This window comes from Wyeomyia smithii, chromosome 1, assembly GCF_029784165.1.
Source record: "Wyeomyia smithii strain HCP4-BCI-WySm-NY-G18 chromosome 1, ASM2978416v1, whole genome shotgun sequence".
Classification (NCBI taxonomy): domain Eukaryota; kingdom Metazoa; phylum Arthropoda; class Insecta; order Diptera; family Culicidae; genus Wyeomyia; species Wyeomyia smithii.
Genome location: NC_073694.1, coordinates 102,692,679 through 102,700,851, shown reverse-complemented (window position 1 = coordinate 102,700,851; position 8,173 = coordinate 102,692,679). Strand labels below are relative to the sequence as shown.

At 16.1% G+C, this 8,173-nt stretch overlaps 1 pseudogene; it reads right to left on the bottom strand.

Annotated features, from left to right (window-relative positions):
• Positions 1–232: 232 nt before the first annotated feature.
• On the bottom strand, positions 233–1,550 carry LOC129717028 (uncharacterized; annotated as a pseudogene).
• Positions 1,551–8,173: the final 6,623 nt, after the last annotated feature.

Sequence of the window (8,173 nt, the reverse complement as noted above, 5' to 3'; positions counted from 1 at the left end):
TTTTTGGTTGTATATAATCTACATCAATATCTCCCAGATGATCTCGAGGTACGATGCTGGCCTAACAAGCCAGTCGTCGTAGGTTCGAGTCTCGGCTCGGGAGAGACTGTTAGTGTCAGTAGGATCGTAGCGCTAGCCCCGCAATTGTCCTGTACACTAAAACAGTCGGCTACGAAGTCTGTGTATAAATAAACAGAAGGTCAAGCTCCGAATCGGCTTTGCTTTGCTTTTTTTATAATCTATCTACATCAAGATCGATCTCGTAGAACTCTGAAAATTGCGAAGGGTTTCGACTGTTCTCAAATTCGGGTAGAACTAATACTAAAACTCCTCCTCTGCGGTTGGTGATAATCATTCGAAGATGTATTTGAGATTTGACTTTGTCTGTTAGATTTCCGTTCTCATCGACATAATATATTGTATTTCCACTTTTTGATGGACTCAAAAACTGTTGTGCTGTTTATAGCATCTGGAAATGCACCAAATGCGGGATAATTTTGATTCAAAAACAATCCACATCTCCGAACGTTCTGATATCGCGCCTTTATGAATTTAATCACATTTTCTTCCAGTCTCAATCCCCGTTTCATGGCTTCGGTAGAAACGCTTTTGCTTCCTAGTACAGTCCTGATCAGAGACCCATCTGCAGTCTTACATCGTGACAGGTCAAAAATTTTTGAAGCCGTAATCCTTTCGTATTTAAAATTCTTCCAAAGGGAGTAATCCTGACCGGTAGTGGCGGTTTCAATTTTTGCACAAACACTGTCCTCCTTTTTTTTGTTTGCAAAAATCGATAAACATTTTTGAATATTGATTCGCATCCGGCGATTCCTTAAAATCAATCAACAGGCAGTCTATGGCATACTCTTCAATACTAGTAAAAGGTTGGTGGTATTTCAATGCGCTGATTATATCATTTGTCGGGCATTTCCTAAGAAGAGTTTGAAGGAACTTGCCACAAGAAGCCACTAGAAGACAACATCATTCACCTTTAAAAAGCCCGAGTCACGATAGTTCGCTAAGTCAAATTTTCAATATTTTCTTCTACCTTTGAAAGGTTGGGAACTTTCCGCAGACATTGACCTTCGGTGGGGGATGGTTGGCTGTGTTTTTCGTAAAGATAGAACAAAAATGCAACAGCATGCTTACAGCCTCGGCGGAAGCCTTACACCCCTGTTCATCGCTCTCACAAAAAACATCGATCACTTCTTCGTCGCCAGTGTTGATGATTGCTACCACGGAATATTGTTTCGCGTTAATTTTGTGCTCTGGTACTATTTGCGCCTTCACCGTGTAAAGGTTTACCTCGATTTTAAACTGCACCCGTCCTATTGTAGATTTTAAGTAATCCGGATTTGAGGATCTGAACCCGGCAAAAAAAATTGACTCAGGCAAGTTTTAAGCACGACCGATTGGGCAACTTACCTTTCGATCTTCCCTCGTTTGTTGGAGTCTCGAAACTTTTCTTTGGTGGACAGAAAGTGCTGCACCATGAGAAAATCCACTTTAGGCAGCGTATTTGTATCTGCTCTAGAAAATCCCAGTTCCATTTTCGACTGAATAGGGAATGGTAAGGAAAGTAAATAAGCATCGGAAACAGAAGTGAAAGTCAAATCGGTTGTATCCGTTAGTGCCGACTGTGCTTGTGAAGAGAGGTGTGATTGGTTGCTCGGTATGATTTAGACAATAGATGTTATTTATCAATGTTTCAATAGTGTATCTCAAACAATAGGTTGATTTTGGTACATAAATTTAACCGTCAAAGAATTTCTGATCGATTGATGCCTCAACCTCGAAAACCTGATTATAAATTTCCAAGTTCAGGTACCTAACTTCCAGATAGACTTAGTCCTACGTCAAAATTTCACTTGAATACAAGTTTTACTGACTTGTATGTAAGTCCTTGCGCAATGGCACACCCGTGACAATGTTCAATGCTAAGAGATGGCGCTGTGGCGATAGTGGTAGTAAAATCGAAATTTCTACGTGCATTTCGCTTAATGACCGGAAAAACTACTATTAGTTACCCATTTTTTTATATTATTCTAACTTTCTAACTTTCTATATTTACTATATACAATCCATTTTTATCAGAAAACTTGATTTTCCTATACAAATTTAATGAGTCAATGGAGTTATATGGGAAAATCAAGTTTTTCGATAAAAACAGATTTTATATAGAAAAACTACCAGAAAGTAAGAATAATAACAGTTTTTCCAGTCATTAAGCAAAATAGTTAGAAGTTTCGATTTTACCACCACTACCAATACAGCGCCAACTCTTAGTATTTTTAAACGCAATGGGACGCCACCGCTAATTTTTGCTAACAAATCCCACCAGTGAGCCCAAATGTTTGTTTATTGCCATCTATTGAAGAATTGCTGAAACTATCGATATTTTTATTCTCACCAGAACTAGATGTCGTTGCTTGGCTAAGATTATTAAAGCGGTTCATCGTCAGATGGAAATGTTAAAACTTGATAGCAAAGAGCCATAACAAAATTTTATTGCTTCAATTTGAGCCCTCAAAAATGCTAAACTAATCGGAAGTCAATTATAGGTAGCTCCGCTTATCATATTGCATTTTAAATTTGTACAAAGATTTCTAAGAGATAACTTGCTCTTTGCAACCTTGAACCACCTTAATGAGTATTGTGCGCATCCGCCTTCAACCACACGGCTCTCGCACTAATTTTGAGCTATTGTCAAAATCAACATCACGGGCTCATGGACGAATGGTAGTAAGACGCAATGGAGTTATATAGGAAAAACATGTGTTTTGATAAAAGTAGAGTACCAGAAAGTTAGAATAAAATGTATAGAAGACATTTGATAGCTGTATTCTTGGTTAATGAGCAAAATACTCGGAGAAATTTCGATTTTACTACCACTGAAAGAGCGCCATCTCCAGCTATTGGACATTTTTTCAGGTGTCCCATGTGTCTTCGATTTGGTTGGCCCAACGAGCGAAATGGGACATCACCGCTAATTTCTGCTTATAAACTACATCAGAAGTGCAACTGTTTGTGTATTACCATCTATTATAAATTGTAGAAATTCTCGATTTGGCATTCACATCAAAACTAGATGTCATTGCTTTGCTATAAGTATTCAAGTTGTTCATCGTTATATGGAAATGTTACAACTTGATAGCAGAGAGCCAGAACAAGATTTTATTGATTCCTTTTAAATCCTCAAAAATCCCAAACTCATTGGAAGTAAATAACAAGTGACTCCGCTTGGCGTATTGCATCTTAAATTTGCATGGAGATTTGTATGAGATGAACTTTTTGCAGCCTTGATCCACCCTAATGAATTTTGCGCGCATTCACTCACGACCACACGACTTTCTCCCTAATTTTTAAGTGATATTTTTGTTTTAAACTTATATTTATATTTATATTCATATTCATATTCATATTTATATTTATATTTATATTTATATTTATATTAATATTCATATTCATATTTATATTTATATTTATATTTATATTTATATTTATATTTATAGTTATATTAATATTTATATTAATATTTATATTTATATTTATATTTATATTTATATTTATATTTATATTTATATTTATATTTATATTTATATTTATATTTATATTTATATTTATATTTATATTTATATTTATATTTATATTTATATTTATATTTATATTTATATTTATATTTATATTTATATTTATATTTATATTTATATTTATATTTATATTTATATTTATATTTATATTTATATTTATATTTATATTTATATTTATATTTATATTTATATTTATATTTATATTTATATTTATATTTATATTTATATTTATATTTATATTTATATTTATATTTATATTTATATTTATATTTATATTTATATTTATATTTATATTTATATTTATATTTATATTTATATTTATATTTATATTTATATTTATATTTATATTTAAATTTATATTTATATTTATATTTATATTTATATTTATATTTATATTTATATTTATATTTATATTTATATTTATATTTATATTTATATTTATATTTATATTTATATTTATATTTATATTTATATTTATATTTATATTTATATTTATATTTATATTTATATTTATATTTATATTTATATTTATATTTATATTTATATTTATATTTATATTTATATTTATATTTATATTTATATTTATATTTATATTTATATTTATATTTATATTTATATTTATATTTATATTTATATTTATATTTATATTTATATTTATATTTATATTTATATTTATATTTATATTTATATTTATATTTATATTGATATTTATATTTATATTGATATTTATATTTATATTTATATTTATATTTATATTTATATTTATATTTATATTTATATTTATATTTATATTTATATTTATATTTATATTTATATTTATATTTATATTTATATTTATATTTATATTTATATTTATATTTATATTTATATTTATATTTATATTTATATTTATATTTATATTTATATTTATATTTATATTTATATTTATATTTATATTTATATTTATATTTATATTTATATTTATATTTATATTTATATTTATATTTATATTTATATTTATATTTATATTTATATTTATATTTATATTTATATTTATATTTATATTTATATTTATATTATATTATATTTATATTTATATTTATATTTATATTTATATTTATATTTATATTTATATTTATATTTATATTTATATTTATATTTATATTTATATTTATATTTATATTTATATTTATATTTATATTTAAATTTATATTTATATTTATATTTATATTTATATTTATATTTATATTTATATTTATATTTATATTTATATTTATATTTATATTTATATTCATATTTATATTTATATTTATATTTATATTTATATTTATATTTATATTTATATTTATATTTATATTTATATTTATATTTATATTTATATTTATATTTATATTTATATTTAAAGTTATATTTATATTTATATTTATATTTATATTTATATTTATATTTATATATTTATAATAATATTTATATTTATATTTATATTTATATTTATATTTATATTTATATTTATATTTATATTTATATTTATATTTATGGTTATATTTATATTTATATTTATATTTATATTTATATTTATATTTATATTTATATTTATATTTATATTTATATTTATATTTAAAGTTATATTTATATTTATATTTATATTTATATTTATATTTATATTTATATTTATATTTATAATAATATTTATATTTATATTTATATTTATATTTATATTTATATTTATATTTATAGTTATATATATATATTTATATTTATATTTATATTTATATTTATATTTATATTTATATTTATATTTATATTTATATTTATATTTATATTTATATTTATATTTATATTTATATTTATATTTATATTTATATTTATATTTATATTTATATTTATATTTATATTTATATTTATATTTATATTTATATTTATATTTATATTTATATTTATATTTATATTTATATTTATATTTATATTTATATTTATATTTATATTTATATTTATATTTATATTTATATAAAGTTATATTTATATTTATAGTTATATTTATATTTATATTTATATTTATATTTATATTTATATTTATATTTATATTTATATTTATATTTATATTTATATTTATATTTATATTTATATTTATATTTATATTTATATTTATATTTATATTTATATTTATATTTATATTTATATTTATATTTATATTTATATTTATATTTGTATTTAAAGTTATATTTATATTTATATTTATATTTATATTTATATTTATATTTATATTTATATTTATATTTATATTTATATTTATATTTATATTTATATTTATATTTATATTTATATTTATATTTATATTTATATTTATATAAAGTTATATTTATATTTATAGTTATATTTATATTTATATTTATATTTATATTTATATTTATATTTATATTTATATTTATATTTATATTTATATTTATATTTATATTTATATTTATATTTATATTTATATTTATATTTATATTTATATTTATATTTATATTTATATTTATATTTATATTTATATTTATTTTTATATTTATATTTATATTTATATTTATATTTATATTTATATTTATATTTATATATATATTTATATTTATATTTATATTTATATTTATATTTATATTTATATTTATATTTATATTTATATTTATATTTATATTTATATTTATATTTATATTTATATTTATATTTATATTTATATTTATATTTATATTTATATTTATATTTATATTTATATTTATATTTATATTTATATTTATATTTATATTTATATTTATATTTATATTTATATTTATATTTATATTTATATTTATTTATATTTATATTTATATTTATATTTATATTTATATTTATATTTATATTTATATTTATATTTATATTTATATTTATATTTATATTTATATTTATATTTATATATATATTTATATTTATATTTATATTTATATTTATATTTATATTTATATTTATATTTATATTTATATTTATATTTATATTTATATTTATATTTATATTTATATTTATATTTATATTTATATTTATATTTATATTTATATTTATATTTATATTTATATTTATATTTATATTTATATTTATATTTATATTTATATTTATATTTATATTTATATTTATATTTATATTTATATTTATATTTATATTTATATTTATATTTATATTTATATTTATATTTATATTTATATTTATATTTATATTTATATTTATATTTATATTTATATTTATATTTATATTTATATTTATATTTATATTTATATTTATATTTATTATATTTATATTTATATTTATATTTATATTTATATTTATATTTATATTTATATTTATATTTATATTTATATTATATTTATATTTATATTTATATTTATATTTATATTTATATTTATATTTATATTTATATTTATATTTATATTTATATTTATATTTATATTTATATTTATATTTATATTTAAAGTTATATTTATATTTATATTTATATTTATATTTATATTTATATTTATATTTATATTTATATTTATAATAATATTTATATTTATATTTATATTTATATTTATATTTATATTTATATTTATAGTTATATATATTTATATTTATATTTATATTTATATTTATATTTATATTTATATTTATATTTATATTTATATTTATATTTATATTTATATTTATATTTATATTTTATATTTATATTTATATTTATATTTATATTTATATTTATATTTATATTTATATTTATATTTATATTTATATTTATATTTATATTTATATTTATATTTATATTTATATTTATATTTATATTTATATTTATATTTATATTTATATTTATATTTATATTTATATTTATATTTATATTTATATTTATATTTATATTTATATTTATATTTATATTTATATTTATATTTATATTTATATTTATATTTATATTTATATTTATATTTATATTTATATTTATATTTATATTTATATTTATATTTATATTTATATTTATATTTATATTTATATTTATATTTATATTTATATTTATATTTATATTTATATTTATTTATATTTATATTTATATTTATATTTATATTTATATTTATATTTATATTTATAGTTATATATATATTTATATTTATATTTATATTTATATTTATATTTATATTTATATTTATATTTATATTTATATTTATATTTATATTTATATTTATATTTATATTTATATTTATATTTATATTTATATTTATATTTATATTTATATTTATATTTATATTATATTTATAGTTATATATATATTTATATTTATATTTATAATAATATTTATATTTATATTTATATTTATATTTATATTTATATTTATATTTATAGTTATATATATATTTATATTTATATTTATATTTATATTTATATTTATATTTATATTTATATTTATATTTATATTTTTATTTATATTTATATTTATATTTATATTTATATTTATATTATATTTATATTTATATTTATATTTATATTTATATTTATATTTATATTTATATTTATATTTATATTTATATTTATATTTATATTTATATTTATATTTATATTTATATTTATATTTATATTTATAT